Genomic DNA, 21,342 nt, shown 5'->3' with positions numbered 1-21,342 from the left:
ATTTTTGGGCTCTCATCATTTGTGTATTTTATTTTATTTTATTTTATTTTTTGCCTATGTACAATATTTGTCACATTCTCTTGAATCTTTAACAATCTCTTTTTGTTTTAAAATTTAAGAATGTTCCATAATCTTCACGTAAGTTTCATAAGGTGTTGTCTGTTATGATTATTCAATCTTGTGCTTCTCCTGGTTAAAACTTCTTATTTTCTTTCTTTCTTTTTTTTTTTTTTTCTTTTTTTGGGCCCTGCCTCATGGCTTGCAGCATCTTAGTTCCTGACTGGCGATTGAACCCCAGGCCCCAAGCAGTGAAAGCACCAAGTCCTAACCGCTGGACCACCAGGGAATTCCCAAGACTTCTATTTTTTTTTTTTTTTTTTTTTTTTTAAAACATCTTTATTGAAGTATAATTGCTCTACAATGGTGTGCTAGCTTCTGCTCTACAACAAAGTGAATCAGCTACACATATACACATGTTGCCATATCTCCTCCCTCCTGCATCTCCCTCCCTCCCACCCTCCCCACCCCACCCCTCCAGGTGGTCACAAAGCACCGAGCTGATCTCCCTGTGCTATGCGGCTGCTTCCCACTAGCTATCTATTTTACATTTGGTAGTGTATACATGTCCATGACACTCTCTCACCCTGTCACATCTCACCCCTCCCCCTCCCCATATCCTCAAGTCCATTCTCCAGTAGGTCTGTGTCTTTATTCCCATCTTGCCACTAGGTTCTTCATGACCTCTTTTTTTTTTTTCCCTTAGATTCCATATATATGTGTTAGCATACTGTATTTGTTTTTCTCTTTCTGACTTACTTCACTCTGTATGACAGACTCTAACTCCATCCACCTCATTACAAACACCTCCATTTCATTTCTTTTTATGGCTGAGTAATATTCCATTGTATATATGTGCCACATCTTCTTTATCCATTCATCCGATGATGGACACCTAGGTTGCTTCCATGTCCTGGCTATTGTAAACAGACTTCTATTTTAAATGACTTTTTTTCCCATTTTAATTCTTTCCTGGGATCACTTTCATGTTTGAACATTAAACCAACCTTGCATTACTAGAATACAGCCCATTTGATTGTGATATATTACTGTTTTACAGACCATGGATACAGTTTGTGCTTTTGTTTACACATTTTGCATTCATGTTCCAAGGAGAAACTGGCCTGTGATTCTATTCTTGTAATATTCTTTTTAGTTTTCATCTGAAGCTTATGTTGGGATTATAAAAATTTTGAGCAATATATTCTTTTCTGTTTCCTGGAAGATTTTTATGTAAGATTACTACTATTTCTTCCCTAAATATTTGGAAGAACTTACTTGGAGAGCCATTTATCCCTGGAAATCATTTTCTGTAAAGGTACTTAAGTATACAAACAACTTTCTGAGTAGATATAGATTTTTTAGATATTTTTTCTTTCTTGGGTTAGTCTTGTTAGGTTGCATTTTTAAAGAATGTGTAATTTTGGATGAATTTGCAAATTTATAAATATAAAATTATCATAATTTTAACAGCTTTATTGGGATGTAATTTACATACCATAATTTCAACCCTTTAATGTATACAATTCAGTGATTCTTAGTGTAACCACTAAAAGACGTGTGTAAGCATCACAACAATCCAATTGTAGATTTTTGTCCCCCCACAAAAAAACCCACTACACATTAACAAGGTTTTTTCATTCTCCTCAACCCTCTCAGCCCTAGGCAGCCACTAATCTCCTTTCTGTCTCTACAGATTTGCTCTTCTGGACATTTCATATAAACGGGACCATACAATATGTGATCTTTTGTGAGTGGCTGCTTTTACTTTACATAATGCTTTCATGGTTCATCCATGTTGTAACATGGATCAATATTTCATTCCTTTTTATAGCTGAATGCTATTCTATTGTATGGATATTCCACATTTTGTTTATTCATTTGTCAGATTGACATTTGAATTTTTTCCACCTTTTGTTTTTAGAAATATGCTTCTGTGAACATTCACCTACAAGCTTTTGTGCAGACAGAAGTTTTTATTTCTCTTAGGTATATATTTAGTAGTGAAACTGCTGGGTCATAGGGTAACTCTATGTGTAACACTTGGAGGAACTGTCAAGCTGTTTTGTAAAATGGCCACACCATTTGATATTCCCACCAGCAATGTATGTGGGTTTCAATCTCTTGTCTTATAGCCTAGCATGTCATCTATGCTGGAAAACATTTCACGTGTAGTTGAGAAGGATGAATATTTTACTGTTTGGTTGAGTGTTCTGTAGACATTTATTAGGTCTTGATAATTCATAGTGTTGTCCAATTCTTCTATATCCTTATTGATCTTCTGCCTAATTGTTCTATCCATTATTGACTGTGGAGTACTGAAGCCTCTACCTAATGTTGTGGAATGATCTATTTCTTCCTTCAATTCTTCATGTATTTTGGTATTTTCTTCTTCATGTATTTTGGTTTTATCTTATTCAGGGCACATATGTTAATAATTTTTGTATCTTCCCTTTTTTTATCATAAAATGTCCCTTTTCATATCTAGTAATTTTTTGTTTGTTTTAAAGTCTAGTTTTTCTGGTATTAGTATAGCCACTTCAGCATTCTTATGGTTGCTATTTGCATGATGTATATTTCATCCTTTTACTTTGTTCATATTAGACCTTTGAATCCAAGGAGTGTCTCCTGTAGAAAACATGTTTTTAAACCCAGTTTGACAATATATGCCTTTTGCTTGTTTTGTTTAATTCACTACCTTTAGTTTTTATTATTGATAAGGTAGAATTTATTTATGTCTAACATTTTACCTTTGGTTTTCTACATGCCTCATGTTTTTGTTTTTTGTTATTTTTGTTGTACCTCCATTTTCCTTTTATATTAAGTGGATATTTTCTATTGTAACATTTAATTCCTTTAATGACTTTTAACCACTTTTTTGAGTAATGGCTGCACTAGGGCTTATGTAATATATCTTCACAGAATCTCTTCAGATTTATAGTAGCTTCATTCCAGTGAGAAACAGAAACTGTACTTTTAGAGAGCTGTATTCCTTCCCCTCTTTTTTGTTTTTATTACATTTATATATGTTACATACTAAACAACATATTATTATAATTATTACTTCACACAAGCTTATCTTTTATAGGAGCTTAGAGAAGAAAGTAGAGCAAATAAATATTTATAGAGTTTGCTGGGTTAATCTATTTATTTACCATTTCTGGCTCTCTTCCTTTCTTCCTGCAGATTCAGGTTATGATCTGCTGTCATTTTTATTCTAATACAGCTTTGTTCTCACTGCCTTCTTTGTGCCATATCATCAAATGTATGATATTTCTTTATGTTATATACAGAACAATCGAAATATAGTCATATTGTTTATGCACTTACTTTTAAATTAGTTAAGAGGAGAAAGGATAAGAAATTTGAAATTACATTATCTTTTATAATTCCCTACACAATTGCTCTAGTCAGCATTCTTTGTTTTGTTTTTATGGCTTGAGTTACTGCCAGCTATATGCAGCCCCTGGCAGCGCCCTTAAACCAGGAGTAAACCTGAGGACAGGACATGAAGGTGCTGCCACAAGACCTGAACGTGCAGAGGGAGAATGTCTGCTTCTCACCCAGCACCTGAATCACACACGAAGGACTCTGCAGGTTCAAGTGTCTGTGAGGGAGTCGTTTCCCACCAGATAGCCTGCATTGTAAGTCAACCCCAAAACCCAACCCCAGAACGCTAGTGCTCAATTCCCAAGAAATGCCAACCAAACACAACCTTATTTATCTTATAACTTGAAGTTTGTACCTTTTGACCACTTTCAGCTATTTCACCCACCTCCCGCCTCTGACAACCACCAGTCTGTTCTATGTATCTGTGAGGTTTTTTTTTCTTTATTTTAAAGATTCCACATGTAAGTGATCTCATAAGTATTTGTGTTTCACCGTCTGACTTAATGCACTTAGCATAATGCCCTCAAGGTCTATCTGTGTTGTCGCAAATGGCAGATTTCCTTCTTTTTATGTGGCTGAATAAAATTCCATTATATATATCTCTCTCACATTTTCTTTATCCATTCACCTGTTGATGGACACTGAGTTGTTTCCTAGTCTTGCTTTGCCTATTTTATTTTATTTTTTTATCCACACTGCATGGCATGCGGGACCTTAGTTCCCTGACCAGGGATCAAACCTGTGCCTCCTGCAGTGGAAGCGTGGAGTCTTAACCACTGGACCACCAGGCAAGTCCCCTGCCTTGCCTATTTTAGAATCAGATTATTTGGGGTTCTTTTGCTATGGAGTTGTGTGAATTCCTTATAGATTTGGGATATTAACCTCTTATCATACATGTGGTTTGCAAATATTTTTTCCCATTCCTAGGTTGCCTTTTCATTTTGTTGATTGTTTCTTTTGCTCTCCAGAAGCTTTTTAGTTTGGTGTAGTCCCATTGGTTCCTTTTTGTTTTTGTTGCTTGTGGTTTTGTTGTCACACCCAAAATATCATCACCAAGACCAATGTTAAGGAGCTTTCTCTTTATGTTCTCTTCTAGGAGTTTTACAGTTTCAGGTCTTACATTTAAGTCTTTAATCCATTTCAAGTTAATTTTTACAAATGGTGTAAGATAGGGGTCCAGTTTCATTGTTTTGCATGTGGGTATCCAGTTTTCCCAACACCATTTACTGAAGAGACTATCTTTTCCCTGCTGAGTACCCTTGGATCCCTGTCAATTAGTTGCCTGTATGTGTGTGGGTTTATTTCTGGGCTCTTGATTCTGTTCCATTGGTGTATGTGTCTGTTTCCATGCGAGTACCATACCATTTTGATTACTATAGCTTTGCAGTATAATTTGAAATCAGGAAAAGTGTTGCCTCCAGCTTTGTTCTTCTTTCTCAGGATTGCTGTGGCTTTTGAAGTCTAGTGCAGTTCCATACGAATATTAGGATTGTTTTTTCTATTTATGTAAAAAAAGTCATTGGAATTTTGATAGGGATTGCACTGGATCTGTAGATTGCTTTAGGTTGTATGGACATATACTCTCTGAGACGTGTATGTAGGTGATTTGCCTGAGACTTATTAAAGCAAAACAAAAAAAGTCAAAGAAACTGCTACATTAGAAAAGACTAAACGTGTAGAGTATGGGCGGCTGGTGTATGCTCGGGATGATCCAGCCCCTTCCAGGTCAGAGAGGTGGGTGAGAAGCAGCAATTACAACAGACAAGGATGATCCTCCCTGTTTACCCCTCCCCCGGGGCCCATGTTATTCTGGGCTGCACCGTTTAAATTCAAAACACACTTTTGATATAGGGCCCTTGTAGCCATCTTGTTGTGCTACTCTTCACAACCCATGAGCAGGGTCACAGGAAACGGTAAACAGGTCTGGCTTTCCATGTCACCACTCATACAAGCCAGTGCTTTTCCACACTTGATCTACAGATCACAGACAGGTGAGGATTATGAAAAAAACAAGAACAAAGCTTTATTATGTTATGAACACAACACAAGGGTTCTGGAAGGAAAACAGGGAGGGGAGGAGTCAGCTACAGGCAACAGGGGGCATCCCCTTGTTCCAGGACAAGCACAGAGTTGTGCTTGATGCTACAGAGGGGGAAAGGACAGGAAGGCTGCGTGGCGCTGAGGCCCCCGATGGCCTGGGTCTCACCCTGCAGCGCACTGTTGATGCGCCGGAGCGCTGCTTCCTTCTCCGAGTCTACGACTTCAGCGGTGACCCGGAAACCCAGCTCAGGGGGTGAGGGCAGCCTCAGAGGCTCCCCTCGCCTGTGCGGCAGCAGAGGAATCCTGCGATTTTCGGGGCCTGGGACTGTCAGATGTGGGTGAGCAGTTCCTCCAGGTCCGTTTCTGCCCTCTTGTTGCCTCTGCACCCTTGTCAGGCTGGCTTTTGCTCTGGGAAACCACCGGAGCTGCAGAGGGCGACGGAGGGCCCTCCTCGCTCCCTTTCTTTGAGGACTTCTGGGGCAGCCCTTGCGGTATGGAGGGACCCCTCCTTCTCTGCACTGGCGGGAAACCTCGGGTGGAGCTATATGAGCTCGTGATGGCGTTTCTTTGGGGGCAGGAGCTCATATAAGAGGTCTGCAGTTTCCTTTTGTATCTGTCTTCTGCGCTCTTGGCATGGAGGTTTCTCTGCAGAGGTCCAGGCCTGGGCACGAAGAAAGAGTCCCCCAGGGGCCTAAATGCAGATCGTGCGCCCCCGGTGCCATCGGGGCCGCTTCTCTGGTCGTCGTTCCTCCCTGTGACTGTGGGGACTTCCTCCTGCTTGGCCATCCCTTTCCGGCTCTCTCCCAGGGCCCTCAACACCGTCTTCTCTGTGCACCGACTACTGTTAGGGACACACCTGGGTGTCGTGGGCGGCACTGGCTGCCCCCGCGCCACACTGACAGTGACTGTGTCCACTGCCGACACTGAGCTGCGGGACATCGTGGAGGTGTGAGCACCCATCACCGCCTTCTTCCGATAGCCTCACCTGCAGATGGAGATAAGGACCCCCAGAAAGGAGCGCAGGGTCTGCGGGATGCTACAATGTGGTCTCAGAGACTCTGTGGCAAAGCGCAGATGCAGAGTCACTGGACACTTGTGGGCTGGCCTGCGGGTGGATAGCGGGCCATGGACAACTGGGTGACCCGGGCTGGCCACGGGAAGTCGGTGGGCGCGGGGAGCGGGCTGGGGGCGGCCGAGCCCTCCTGGCAGGTGCTGGTCCCCCAGTGCCCTGGGCGGGGGTGAGGGGCAGGGCCTGCCTAGGTAACTGCCCCTAGAGAACTTGGGTGAGGTCGGTCCTTGGACAGAGAGCTGGGCTCCGAGCGCTCTCCTTCAGCTTCCAACTCGGCCAAAGGCGAAGTGCGCACTGTTTGGCCTGTTGCTGGGACGCAGCTCTGGAACCTGTGAGCGAAGAATGGGCGCGCGTGCCCGGGGCCCACGAGGAACAGGCGCGCGCAAAGGTTCCAGAGGGATGGCGCGTGCGCGGAGGACGCGTGAGGACCTGGGGCTGCATAGGTGCTTCCAGATCTCCCAGGGTCTGCGGGTTGCAGGTGTTTGCCTTGAGGGTGATGAGCTTCTTGGCAGGGCAGCTGCCCCTTCTCCCCCGGCCGGCTCTAACTGTACAGGATGGGTCCCCGGCCACCAGAGCGGGAAAGCTGAAGAGCAGGGTACCTGGCTCAGCAGCCGCCGCCCGAGGTGGCAGCTTTGGCATCAGCGCCTGTGCGTCCGCCCGCCCTCCCGCCTGGTAACATTGGAGGAAAGAGCCGCTAAGAACAGAAGTGCAAAAAAAAAAAAAAAAACCCAGAAGCGCCTAAGCCACCCAGATCCTGCTGGGGTGACAACTGAAGGGGAAGCCAGGGCGGGCTGGGAGGGACATATATACCAGGTCCAAACCCATAAAGATCTGAAATGCACGAGTCAGAATGGAAGTCTAGAATCATCCTTGGGCTTTGGGCTGAGCTGGAAGTATAGCCAAACTTTTCAAGGTCTCCAGCTCCACCTGCAGTTTCTGCCTGGCTGGGACATTGCCCCAGAGTGGGGTTAAGTTTAAGGAGTCGAAGGAGGCATACATTTCCATCCTCTAGATCACTGCTCACCAAAAAATACATAATGCCAGGCACATATGTAATTTTGAATTTTCTAATGAACACACCAGGAAAATGAAAATGGTGAAGTCAACGTAAATAATAGATTTTTAATTCAGTACCTGCAAAATGTTAGAATTTCTACATGTGGCAGGAGAAATGTGGTCATATTTCAAGGGCTCAAGAGCCACATGGAGCTCGTTGCCTCCATATTGGGCAGCACAGATATACATCAGTTACATCACAGAAATATATATTGGACAGTCTGTTCAAGATATATACCCCAGGCTATACTTTCATTTATGAAAATAAGGAAATAATCCACTTCTTCAGGTTGGGTATTGAAAAATCTCATCTAGGCCCAGTTCCTAGGTCCTACGTTGGGAGTTCAAGAAGGATTTCTGGGGAAAGGTTTTATTGACTGTGGAAGGAGCAGAAATAAACCAACTTAAATGCAAATGGGATATGTGGGTGCCTTCTCTGATTGGGCCAAGGATTCGGTCTACCTGCTAAATTATTTTCTCTCTCCAGTGCCTATGACCTCACATGTAGATACATCCAATGACAACTCGTGATTTCTGACAACCTGAGGAGTGTCCGAGGTTGGCATTCATTTCAAATAAAATCAGAAAACCTTCAACCTGACACATCTTTATCAACCTGCTAAAAATCAAAGAGGAATAAAAATCTTGAATGCAGTCAGTTAAATGTAAAAGAATATCAGTTTCAAGACGTGATTTCTCATCTGAAAACAGAGGCTAGAAGAGATCGGAATAATATCTTTAAACTACTGAAAGAAAAGAACTATCACCTCAGGATACTGATGTAGCCAAGATATCCTTAAAGATTGAAGGCAAAACAAAAATGAAAATAAAACAAAGGCTGATGAAGCTGAAAGAAGACAAAATAGTTAATTATCAGGTGGCTAGATATAAAACCATGGGAAAGGAACTTCTTCAGGCTGAAGTGAAATGACACAAGAGTTCCTAAAGTTGGAACTTCAGGAAGAAAGAAAGAGCCACAGAAGGGGTAGCATCTGGATAAATGAGATAGCTTAGTTTTCTCCTCTTAAATTCTTTTACTATAAGTATGACTTTTGAAGGAAAAAATTATACCACAATCTCAGAAGGTCAATTCATGCTGAGGTATTACATATGACAACTATAACATAAAGAACAAAGGGTAAGAAAATCTATATTGCTGTAAGACTTCTGTAATACATTTTACTTTCGTCAAAGCAAAAATTGCACCCAGGGACTTCCCTGGTGGCACAGTGGTTAAGAATCCGCCTGCCAATGCAGGGGACACGGGTTCAAGCCCTGGTCCAGGAAGATCCCACATGCCGCGGAGCAACTAAGCCCGTGCGCCACAACTACTGAGCCCGCGTGCCCCAACTGCTGAAGCCCGCGTGCCTAGAAGCCTGTGCTCCGCAAGGAGAGAAGCCGCCGCAATGAGAAGCCTGCGCACCACAAGGAAGAGTAGCCCCTGCTCTCCACAACTAGAGAAAGCCCAGGCACAGCAACGAAGACCCAGTGCAGCCAAAAATCAATCAATCAATCAATTTTAAAAATTGCACCCAAAAGAGTTAAATAGGGAAGGAAGATGATATTGAAGACTACTGTAATAAGGGAGAAAGGCCAGGACTCAGTCTGGGCTCAGCTTCACTGAAACAAAAGGCAGGAGAGTTTCTCAGTGCTGAGGTGGGGTTGATCTATAGGGTGCTTCCAGAGCATTGAGTTATTCCTGAGTTTGCAATGGTTTTTCTCTGTGATTAGGACATCTCTGTGTGGTATTTAGTACCCATCAAAGTTAGGCTTCTACTCTCCCACAGAGACTGGGAAATATATATGGTAGAATGAACCTAAAAGTCAAATGTAACCACTGTTTCTCAATGTTGGCATTTTATGTGTTTTGTACTTGCTTTCTTTTGTTCATTTCAAGTTTGGAAATGCTTGAAAATACACAAGAATAATGATAAGTGTGGTCTTTACTTCTCAGGAAATCACAAATAATTCATATATAATCTTAATATTTCCTCTTCTCATTGTTGTACCACAACTCATATCAGTTTCCTTTGTTCTATTCTTTGTATGATGTACAGTCAAGTTTGCTTGCTACAGTTTCATGATTTTTTAAAACTCTGCACTTGTTTATTATTGCAGTTTTAAAAAGTCCATCCCACGGTAAAATCTCTAGGTACAAAAAAACCCCACATGTGTTTGAAAGATAAACTTGTCTTCAGAAAAAAAAAAATCAGATTTTTAAAAATGAGCATCAGAGGAGACAATAAATAGAAACTAAATGGCCAGAATGGGTACTTTCTAAATCAGAAAACCTTGGCATTTATATATTCTGAAAGTGTTGACTTGAAACAAATAGACTACCAGATATTTCTTCAGCAAAGACAGGTTTATTCGGGATCAGCAGAGAATTGCAGTTCAGGGTCGGCCACCATGGTGAGCTTCGTGTAAGTCCCCAAGTGGCAAGGGAAGGAGAATGCTTTTATAGAGGGGACAAAGAAGTTGGGAGGGCTCTAGTCAAGAGTTCACGGCTTTTCACTGGCTGAGTCTTGCCAGGAAACAAGAGGAGTCTTTCTTCTTCCTGTTGGGCTCTGCTATGGTCACCGGGCACGAGAGCTCCCCCTCTGGTCTCCCAACTCTATTTAATTGAGGTTTCCCTTTATTAATTTTTTACACCATAGTCAAGCTTTGAAAACAAGCCTGGTCTTCCCTAGGCGTCTTTGATGAATTAAACAATGGACAAAGTAACGTACAGTACGTCTGTCTGGGTTATAAAATAAATATGAGTGGATAAATACCACCCACTTAATCAATGAATAAAATTACATTATTAATTCACAAATTTTTTTCAGCTTAAAACAATAGCCATTTTTTATAGGAGATTATTTATTTATTTATTTATTTATTTATTTATTTGAAGTATTTGTTTATTTATTTATTTATGGCTGTGTTGGGTCTTCGTTTCTGTGCTAGGGCTTCCTCTAGTTGCGGCAAGCGGGGGCACTCTTCATCGCGGTGCACGGGCCTCTCACTATCGCGGCCTCTCCTGTTGCGGAGCACAGGCTCCAGACGCGCAGGCTCGGTAACTGTGGCTCACGGGCCCAGCTGCTCCGCGGCACGTGGGATCTTCCCAGACCAGGGCTCGAACCCGTGTCCCCTGCATTGGCAGGCAGATTCTCAACCACTGCGCCACCAGGGAAGCCCTATTTATTTATCTTTTATACAGCAGGTTCTTATTAGTTACCTATTTTATACATATTAGTGTATATATGTCAATCCCAGTCTCCCAGTTCATCCCACCTCCACCACCACCATCCCCCCCACCCCCCCTCCCCCGCTTCCCCCTTGGTGTCCATACGTTTGTTCTCTACATCTGTGTCTCTATTTCTGCCTTGCAAACCGGTTCATCCGAACCATTTTTCTAGATTCCACATATATGCGTTAATATACGATATTTGTTTTTCTCTTTCACAATAGCCATTTATTATCACACAGTTCTGTAAGTCAGAAGTCTGTTCTGGCTAACCTGGGTTCCTTACTCAGGGTCTGGAGGTATGAGGCCAGTTGAGTTCTTTTATTGGTTTAGATGACACCTAGAGGACCAGGAGAGTGTGGGGAGGATGAAAATCAGGAGAAAATATAAAGGAAGTCAGATTGATTTCAAATTATTACATACAACTGTCTATCAATCCAAAGGTAATTGTTTGTTGTCTACTTTTTGCTGGATATCTTTGTATTTCATATCCAAAATCAAGGCCACAGACTCAGCTTTCTACTAAGTTTGTCTCATTAAAGAATTTTTAAGACCACACCAATCCAAATAAAAATGGTAACAGATTCTATTAGAAATGTTTATAAATTGTCCTGGGAGAGCAACATAAAGCAATGTTTTGTCTTGGGACAAAAGGAACGGTTCCTAGAAGAAGGAGCAGCTGATCCAGGCATTGGGTGCAGCGGAGTTTTGCCATGTCACTCAGGGTGAAAGGTCTCCAGGAAGAAGGAAGGCTGAACATTTACCTATGAATTTAAACTGCTGTAATTTTTAATAATCTTGTGAGGAGCAGATAGTCAGGATATCCTATTTATCAAGAGACAGAAATGTCTACAAAACTGAGCCGTCACAGGATCAGATGGGTCCTCGCTTTCTGGTGAGCATTTCAGAAAGTAGAATCTAGGAGGCAGGAAACCTGGATCAGAACAGGGAAGAGCCAAATCCTCTCATAGACTTTGACATAGCGCCACCTAGCGGGTAGCTGTGAGATGGCTGGAGCCTTTTATGATTACTTCATTAATCAAATGTTATATATAACTGCAACTGCCACTCAAGAACTAAAGCCACTCCAGGCTTTTTATATTTGAAGGAAAAAAGCCAAGATATGTGGGAAAATTTTTTTTTTTATATTTATTTATTCATTTTTGCTGCACCGGGTGTTAGTTGCGGCACGTGGGATCTTCAGCTGAGGCACCAGGGCGTCTTAGTTGCCACCTGCACGCGGGATCTAGTTCCCCCCACCAGGGGTCAAACCTGGGTCCCCTGAATTGGGAGCATGGAGTCTTACCCATTGGACCACCAGGGAAGTTCCTGTGGGAAAATGTTTAACAACAACAACAAACTCTCAGATTTCGTTGAGGGTTCGGTAGCAAGGATAGTTTTTAAACGTATGATTTATGACCTTCCCATATTTTGAATCTCAAAAACACTGAAAATGAGTCATGATTTTTGATCCACCTACATTTTAAAATTTCACTGTGTGGTAAAACACGATGACAGTAATAATAGATTTCTTCTTTCTAGTTATTCATTGGCAATAAAATGAAAGTGACTAGTCTATCTCATAGGATGGGAATTAAGCACGGCCAAATCCCATCTCACCTTCCCTTCTTACTACATGATTCCTTAGTAAATAGGTTGTGTGTCCATCAACCTGGACCCACATATTCTAAATAGTTGAGGTAAAGCCAGTGAAAATTTATATCAGGTATTAGTGAAGGGTGAATATTAATCAGTAAAGCTGAGGGTTTTAGGTCTTAAGAAAATATTAGTGAAATTAAAATGAGAGTTTTACCTACCATTGAGTAGTTTAGAGATTAAGCATGAAGTTTTTACAAATATACATACATACGCACATATATATACGAAGAGTAATATTAATGAAATTAAATGTAAAGGTCTGATTTTATCTAAAAGCCAAGAAAAAATTATAATTGTTGGCCATAGACAATGTTCTTGAGATTTATAAATACTCAAATACAAAATTTCTGAAAATGCAATTCATTTTGAAATTTTGGTTCATTGTTGAATAAAAACATTCGTGGTGACCTCTTAGTCATTAGCAAATCATATTTCTGCCAAAATTAAATCAAAATATGATCAGATTAAAGAGGTGAGGCCTGTTGTGAATAGGGTGGGAAGAGGATGCTTCAATATAAAAGAGACCCTTGTAGGTGACTCTCACTCCAGAACTGAGTCACTTTAAGAAGGAGAATCTAGTAGAGGAGAGGTGAGTCTAATCTTATGTAATTTCTTTTTTACCTCTCAGTTTTCCACAAAAGGCAAATATGACAGCCAAAGTTTGGGGAATGGAGTAATTTTTTTTTTTTTTTTTTTTTTGGCCGCACTGCGTGGCTCGTGGATCTTAGTTCCCCAAACAGGGATTGAACCTCGGCCCTTGGCAGTGAAAGTGCGGAGTCCTAACCACTGGACAGCCAGGGAAGTCCCTGGAGTAATTTATTAATACAGTAAGTGTTGCCGAGGCCAGCTCAATCCCAGACCTAGTGTGTACACTTAGGGACCCTTGGGCCCTCTGCTCCAGGAGCTGTAGGCAGGACTAGGTTTCAACACCCAGGCTGGAGAGATGATGCTCTTTTTCCTTAATCAGATCCTGGTTGGAGTCCTCTACCACATGGTGAATCGAGTTTCCCCCATTGACTGATTCAACCTCTCAGCTGCTGCTGGGGATCTGAGCCATAGCCGAGTCGGACCAGCTGGCGGAAGTTGGAGGATCTCTGAGTCTAGACCAGGATGTCCAGTAGAATGTAACCCACATATCTAATTATAAATTTTCTAGTAGCCACATTAAATGAAGTAAAAGGAAACAAGTCAAAATAATTTTAATCGGCAAAATGTTATCACTTCAACAGGTATTTACACTGACGATACAAACATTGTTTAAAAGATCTCAATGAGATAGTTTAAATTTGCTTTTTCTTATTCTGTCTTCAGAATCCATTGTGCATTTTTACACTCAGAGCACATCTCAGTTCAAATAAGCCAAATTTCAGATGGTCAGTTGCCACCTGTGGTTGGTGGCTACAGTACTGGACAACCCACGTCTAATCCATTCACCAACTCAAGTTGAAGCTAAATGATGGATTGAGTCTTTCTTTCCTTTTCTTTCTTTTTTTTTTTTTTTTTTAAATGTAATGCATCTCTCCATCAATGCACTTAACTTTTTAAAAAAAATAAATTTATTTATTTATGTTTGGCTGCGTTGGGTCTTCGTTGCTGTGCACAGGCTTTCTCTAGTTGCGGAGAGCGGGGGCTACTCTTGGTTGTAGTGCGCGGGCCTCTCATTGCAGTGGCTTCTCTCATTGCGGAGCACTGGCTCTAGGCGCGCGGGCTTCAATAGTTGTGGCATGCTGGCTCAGTAGTGGTGGCTCACAGGATCTAGAGCGCAGGCTCAGTAGTTGTGGCGCACGGGCTTAGTTGCTCTGGGGCATGTGGGACCTTCCCTGACCAGGGCTCGAACCCGCGTCCCCTGCATTGGCAGGTGGATTCTTCACCACTGTGCCACCAGGGAAGTCCCTGGATTGAGTCTTTCATTCTAACTAGCATTCCAAATATCAGAAGTTCTGGGGCAAAGGTCAGTTATATTTATATTTATATTTATACTTATATTTATATTTACATTTTATGTCATTACCTAGCACAATGGATGGCACATATTAGGTACCTGATATATCTATACAAGTAAAAAGGATAGAGCTCCAAGCACTAATGGTCATTCAACTCATAGAAACATCTTGCTCATTTTTCCACAGAAAGTGACTATGGCTAAACATTTTAAAGAAGCAAGTAGAAGTCTCATCTGCCTAGGTTATCTTGAAAAACTTACGTACCTGAAATGCGGATATGTCTGCTGCCTCTGGTGCATCAATTCAACACAGAGGGAGTCCCATGGAAGTGTTCACTGTGCCCGTTCTGCTCTGTGGCCACTGAGAAGAATGAGACCAAGACAAATGGTCAGTTGAGGAAGCTGGTGTCCGAGATCAAGGACATGGAGCCCCACCTGAGTAATGTTCCACAGTTTAACACAAGGATGCTGAAGCTCCAAGGGGAGGCATCTGTCCTAACTACTCCTCCCCACGGAGGACCCAGGAAGAAGCAGCTCTGCTAAGGTCTCCATTAAATATGGGCATTATTTGAATCCTGGCACCTAAATTTTTATCCCCTAAACAATGGTGTTTCTCACCCTGAGTATGAATTAGAACCACCTGGAGATTTTTAAGAGGATATAGTATTTAGGTCATGCCTTGATCTGTGTTGTTCAATAAGGTAGGCACTGGTGGCCATTAAGCACTCAAAACAGGGGTAGTGCCATAGAGAAATGATAATATTTTGGGTATATTGAGCTTAATACATATCTTATTGAAGTCGTTTTTGAATAAGTTTACAAGAAACTTTAGAATTACACCTGTGACTCATGTTCTATTTCTATTGAGAAGCACTGCCTCAACTATGGCTTCTCAAACTTGAATGTGCATTTAATTACCTGGGGTCTTCTTAAAATGCAGATTCTGATTCTATAGGGCTGGACTAGCCTGAGAATCTGCATTTCTGACATGAGCCCAGGATGATACCTCTGGTTCCTGACCACACGTGGAGAGTAGCAAAACCGGCACTGTCTGAATCTGCAATGTTTCTGAGCCCCCAGGTGATTCTAACCCACACTGGGTGTGGGCAACCACTGTGATGGATGAATGTGTGTTTGGTAAATATCCCAGTTCACAATATCACTTGTGAGAAGAATGAATTGTTGATTTTCTAAGTGAGTTTACTCTTTGCTCCATGCAAACTTGTATTGAGGATAGCAAAAGCGGTCCCAGACATTTTGTCCTTGACAACCCACAGTCTGACTATCAGACATGTCCCAGCATCTTCCACTGAGCCAATCATCAGAGAGCCTAACAAAGTGAGTGGCACTGTTCCAGACAACAGGGGCACTTCTGAAGCTTCCTGTGCCTCCATCCATAGTCTTGTTAGAATAAGCAGTTCTGCTCCAGACTCTGATAATTAGGGATAGCTGGAGATGCTGGCAGTCCAGAAAGCCATTCTTCTCCAGTTTCCCTTCTCGTCTGAGCAAGTTCTAACTCTAAGTTGCCGTCAAGGTCCAAAGGCATCCCTACTCATGCCCAAGGAAATCTCTGATTGGCTGGGAAAGATGCCTCTTGCTCTGTCTTGATGTTGGCCAAGATAATACTTTTAAGCTGTTAACAGACCCTAAGTGTCTCAGATGAAAGGTACTGTAGCGGGAATTGCCATCGTTAACAGCATTCCATACAGGTAACTCTTGACTGTTCCAATTTCTCAAAAATTTGGACACTTTGACTGCCTCTAGAACATCTCTAGGGTGTGTGAAAGAAAAAAAGAGGCCTGTACAATTTATTTCTCAAAATATACACAGAAATATTTTGCACATACAAACAAGGAAACCTTATAAATAATGTATGGGGAGCAATGTAATGTCGATAACGGAACTACTCATTTCGAAAGACAACACTGTCACCAAGTGTCCCCTCACCAAAACTGACTGGGAATTTTTAGGGGCCGCCAAACCAGAGGTGGAGATTTATAGGAACCTGGGATGTTTGAAAAATGGTTTTGGACGACCTCCTTGAGGAAGGCACCAAGCGTCATCCCAAATTGCAAAAATGGCTCCAGCTTGACTCCTTGTGTCCTCACTCTTTGCAACGTGACATTCCAACTTCTCCCATCAAGAGGCAGAGGTGATTTCCCCACCCTTGAAGTTAGGTGACTTGCCATGGCCAATAGAAGGCAGCAGAAACGATGGTGTGCCAGTTCAGAGCTAGGTCCCACGATGCTTCTACTCTTCCTCTCGGAGCCCTGCTACCACCATGTGCACAAGCCCCAGTTACTAGCTGGGGCATAAGAGGCATGTGGCCCAGTCAGGCCCCCGGCCCGGCTACAGCCAGCCCCCAGCTGACCCCACAGGTGTAGCAGCAATTCCAGCCATGATAAGCAGGGTTGTGAGGAAGAATTAAGAGCATAAGCATATGCTATAATTTATAAACCACTCTGTCAACCTACGACATTATTTTTCAAAAGCATTTTTGTTATTTTGAATCCCTGTGTGGACATATTGAAAACAGCACTCCAATGGTTGTTGGAGAGCAAAGGATGCAACCTGAAATTGAGAGTAAAATATATTAGTTTATCCAGATTCACATATTTGTATAAATTACTAGAAAATCATCTGAAGAAAAACAGACACGAATGAAAAAAACAGTCCAAAGAACACGGGTGAAGAAACATGTCAATTTATCACCAACTAGTACATCAAAGATGTAATGGAAAGTATATGTTTGGTTCTCTGTATAATTTTCATCACAAAAGCATTATTTGATTTGTACATACCTGGAAGAAAACAAAGCATTAAGATTATCTGCTGGTGTGAAAACTGGCCCCTATACACAGAGGGCAATGAGAGACTGAAGAAAGAGGCAGCCCGCTCCAGACTAGTCAATGGCAGTTTTAACAAGCAAGGGAACCTGCTTACAAGGCTTGCCTTGGTCAGCTGAAAGACGAATAGATCTCAGCACCCACCCGCCAGGATCTTGAGTTTACACAGAGACCTTAACAGGCTTCAGTCACGTATACTGTCCACATGGTCTCAAGAACACATTACTCGCTCAAGGCTGAGTTCTTGAAAATGGTTCCCACTGTGGGAATGGTGGGCAGAATGTATATTCCAAGGTCAGGGGAGGGGGTGAGGAGTCTCTGATTGCCCGGGTCCAGCTCTCGGCTCAACTGGCAGTTATGCCCTCTCAATGGCCTCCTCCGACATTTCAGCAAGGAAGGATGCCAGAAAAGATAGCCTAGGGCAGAAACCACTCAACTTGTTATCACGAATGCCAGGGCAACCCAAGCAAGTGGACATACAAGCCTACGTAGGGCCTGGAAGTAGGAAGCATTTGGGGACTACACCTGGGCTGGTACTGACCTCCCTCCCCAAAGGGACAAGGAGAGCAGAAACCTGGATGGAGTCAAGACAGAGAACAAAGAAAGGCAAGGCTGGATATGGAGCAACGTGTGGATCCAGGAGCATGTGTCTCAGAATTGCCGGGGCTCTGCAGACCAGCTGCATCCCCATTCTCCTTGACCCTCATTGGTATAGTTAACTCAGGGTGGGCTCATTCCGGCTGCCAAGTCACTTGCCACCTGTCCATGGAGTTGACAGTTACTTGCTCACAGTGAACCAACCTCCCTGGACCTAACAGCTACTGCAGGAGGCGGTAGTGGAGAGCAAGGTGACGACAATGACCAGATGAGAAGGAGGAAGAGACGCTCAGTGGACCGACTGGGTGGATTGATGGTGTGGGGTTAAGTCTGCAGAGCTAAAGGGGCCAGATGGAGAAAAGGGAAGGGGAATCATGAGGATATAGTCAAGCCCCATCTTGTGGATATTTCATCCATATGTTGTATACAAATTCCATTAAATTTGCTCTGAATGAAAAAGAGAGAACAAAATTATCCTTTGAACCATGTCAGTGACTTTATTTACCATCTCATTTGATGAGCTCATAGCCCAGGGTCAGAGGGAAATGGGAGCTGTGAGTCTGCCATCTCTCAGGAAGTCTCAGGCCTCAGAGGCCCTTCACAGCCAAACTACCTCACCTTTTGCACTTTTTAAGCAACGTTATTCCTAAGTGCGAGTCACCCTCTTCATCGGGTTCTCCAAGAAACAGCAATCTCTCCCAATGAGAGAGGAAAAATGGGCTACTTTGGCTTTTTGAGGAACAATATGTAGTTCTCCAAAATGGTACCTGCCTGGGGGATTTTTCAAGAAAATTAACCATCAGTAGTGATTTGTTTGTCTTCACATAACGTATGACCCAGATGTGCTGAGAAATAAGAAAAGGATGAACGAATCAAGGGCAGCTGATCCAAGGAGGCAAGGGGCAACTTCCACAGCCTACGTGGAAAGCTAGAGAAAGGGAACATCCAGCTGGTGGGAGTTGAAGACAGGGGCCAGTCCTCCTTGGGCTCGGGATGCCACCCTCTCTTCCTACATCTTCACGCTCTCCTTCTCTGTTGGCCCCTCCCAGCCAGAGTTAAAGAGCCACAAGGAAATGCCCTCCTCCACTCTATTCTCCTGTCCTTCTATCCACCCCTCCCTTCTTTCCCTTTGCCATCAATTTCTTGACTTGCCCCCCATTGCTCCCCTCCCATCTACACTGCGATCTGGTTTCTGCCCCACTACTCTCATGAAACTGATCTCCTTGAAGCCCCCAATGATTTCTCCGTTGACAAGTCCAGGGGACTACTTCTCAATCCTTATCTATGTGACCGCCAAGCCGAGTTATATCTTAAACAACGTCTCTGTCTTGAAAATCTCTTCCCTTGGCTTCTGCGCCACCTTTTCTTTTCTTTTCATGAGACTGATCACAACCAGCACTGCAGATTCCATCGAATTGAGGAATGCTGTTGCCTACATGTGTGAATGAGCTGTGAGTAAAGTACTGAAGTAGAGGAGACCTAAAGTGAAACGTCCTCATGAATGTCCATGTGGCTGAGCAGCAAGTTAACCTTTCATAGATGTGCTAAAGAAGAAGAGTTGGTTTTTATTTTATTTACTTTTCCCTGGACTGTGTTGAATGACTATCATCTACAAGTTCAGGCTACGTTTTGCTGACGATTAATGCACTGGGAGAGCTGAGAGAAAACTGAACAGTAGAGCTGTCTTTTTCTTGACCAGTTCCCCTTACTTTCCCAAACTCTAAGTCTTTCCCTATTTCTTTCTCCTTTTTATTGTAGTAAAATGAACATAACACAAAATTCACCATTTTGATCATTTTACAATTCACTGTACCATTCAGTGGAATTTAGTACTGTCACAATGCTGTGCAACTATCACCACTGTCTAGCTGCAAAACATTTTCATCACCCCAAGAGGAAACCTACACCCATTTTAAGGAGTCATTCCCTATTTCCCTCTCTTCCAAACCCCTGGCAACCACTAATGTATAATATTTTCTGTGTGTATGGATTTGCCACTGCTGGACATTTCGTAGAAATGGAACCATACAACATGTGGCCTTTTCGTGTCTGACTTCTTTCACTTAGTTGCATCCATGATGTAGCATGTATCAGTAATCCATTCACTTTTATGGCTGAATTCCCTGATCCTGTTTTCTTCATACTGTTTGAATACAAAATTAAAAATATGTTGAGAGTGAAGCTCTGTTTTAATGGCACATCTATTAGGCCAATTCATTTAAAGAAGGTGAAAATGGAGATGTTGTGAAATGATAATCGTTGAGAAGCCTCAGCCAACTTGATAATGAAAAGTTTGGGAAATGTTGCAAAAAATTATCTGCTTTATATTAAAAGCCTTTTAAACAAGGATTCAGGAGATTGTCTTTTTCTTGCAGGTAACTTAAATGAGGCAGAAGGAAATAACTGCCCTTTAAAACAGATTTTGAAAGGATTCTATTTATTCTTAATAGACGAATGGGAGTACAGGTAGTTCACATCCAATATGGACTCCCTGTCCAAACACTGTTTATCGTTCTAGCCACCACTATCGAATTATATTTCTTGAGAGTAAGGCAGCTCAATTCCTGCATATCACTTTTTAAAATTCATCTATCAAGTCCATTAATACAGTATAAACAAGAGAAGTTCATGTTTCAGTGCAGTTCAAATATCAGGTATAAAGAACCCCCAGTAAGAAAAAGAATCCTATATCTCTTGCCAGAATGTGGTCAGCTCTAGGGTGCTTTGTTAGCTGAAAGACACATTCATTGTTAAAAGGATAGAGGCTGTTTAAGAGGGATGAAAGCCAAAAAATTTTAACTACATGTATGTGTTAAAAACAGTGCTAGGTTATCTCATATTCTATATCGGTCAAGGCTCACCATTTTACATATGTGAAAAGCGAAGTTAAAAGTGTTCTAGTAGGCCTTCCCTGGTGGAGCAGTGGTTAAGAATCCGCCTGCCAGTGCAGGGGACACGGGTTTGAGTCCTGGTCCGGGAAGATCCCACATGCCACGGAGCAACTAAGACCATGCGCCACAACTACTGAGCCTGCGCTCTAGAGCCCGTGAACCACAACTACTGAAGCCCACGCACCTAGACCCCGTGCTCAGCAACACAGAGAAGCCACCACAATGAGAAGCCCGCGCACCGCAACAAAGAGTAGCCCCCGCTCACCGCAACTAGAGAGAGCCCGCGCACAGCAACGAAGAGCCAACGCAGCCAAAAATACATAAACAAATAAATAAATCTATTTAAAATAAAAAAAAGTGTTTTAGTAACTTACTAAAAGGCACGCAATCAGTAAATTTGAGCAAGAATTCAATCCCAAATCTGTCACACTGAAGTTTAAGCTAATACTTGAGATTAATAAAAACAGCACTAAATTAAAAGTTCAGAGATAGTTTTTATTTCATACTCTTTCACTAACGCTCTTTGGAGATAAATCATTTCATTTATATGGGCCTTACTTTTCACA

General features: G+C 42.4%; 1 long non-coding RNA gene across 3 annotated transcripts in view; it reads right to left on the bottom strand.

Annotated features, from left to right (window-relative positions):
* LOC133099387 (uncharacterized) overlaps positions 1-21,342 on the bottom strand; it is a 125,365-nt gene that overhangs the window by 92,589 nt on the left and 11,434 nt on the right. For 2 of the 3 annotated variants that reach the window (XR_009702325.1, XR_009702327.1), the window contains 2 exons: positions 14,708-14,803; positions 11,098-11,181 (listed from right to left, as the gene is read on the bottom strand). This is a non-coding gene — a long non-coding RNA (uncharacterized LOC133099387). Of the gene's footprint in view, positions 1-11,097; positions 11,182-14,707; positions 14,804-21,342 lie in introns of those variants that run through there. The other variant, XR_009702326.1, reaches the window with a different exon arrangement.

Source organism: Eubalaena glacialis, chromosome 10, assembly GCF_028564815.1.
Source record: "Eubalaena glacialis isolate mEubGla1 chromosome 10, mEubGla1.1.hap2.+ XY, whole genome shotgun sequence".
NCBI lineage: Eukaryota > Metazoa > Chordata > Mammalia > Artiodactyla > Balaenidae > Eubalaena > Eubalaena glacialis.
Note: the sequence above shows the minus strand (reverse complement) of the source record. Positions and strands in the feature narration are given on the sequence as shown.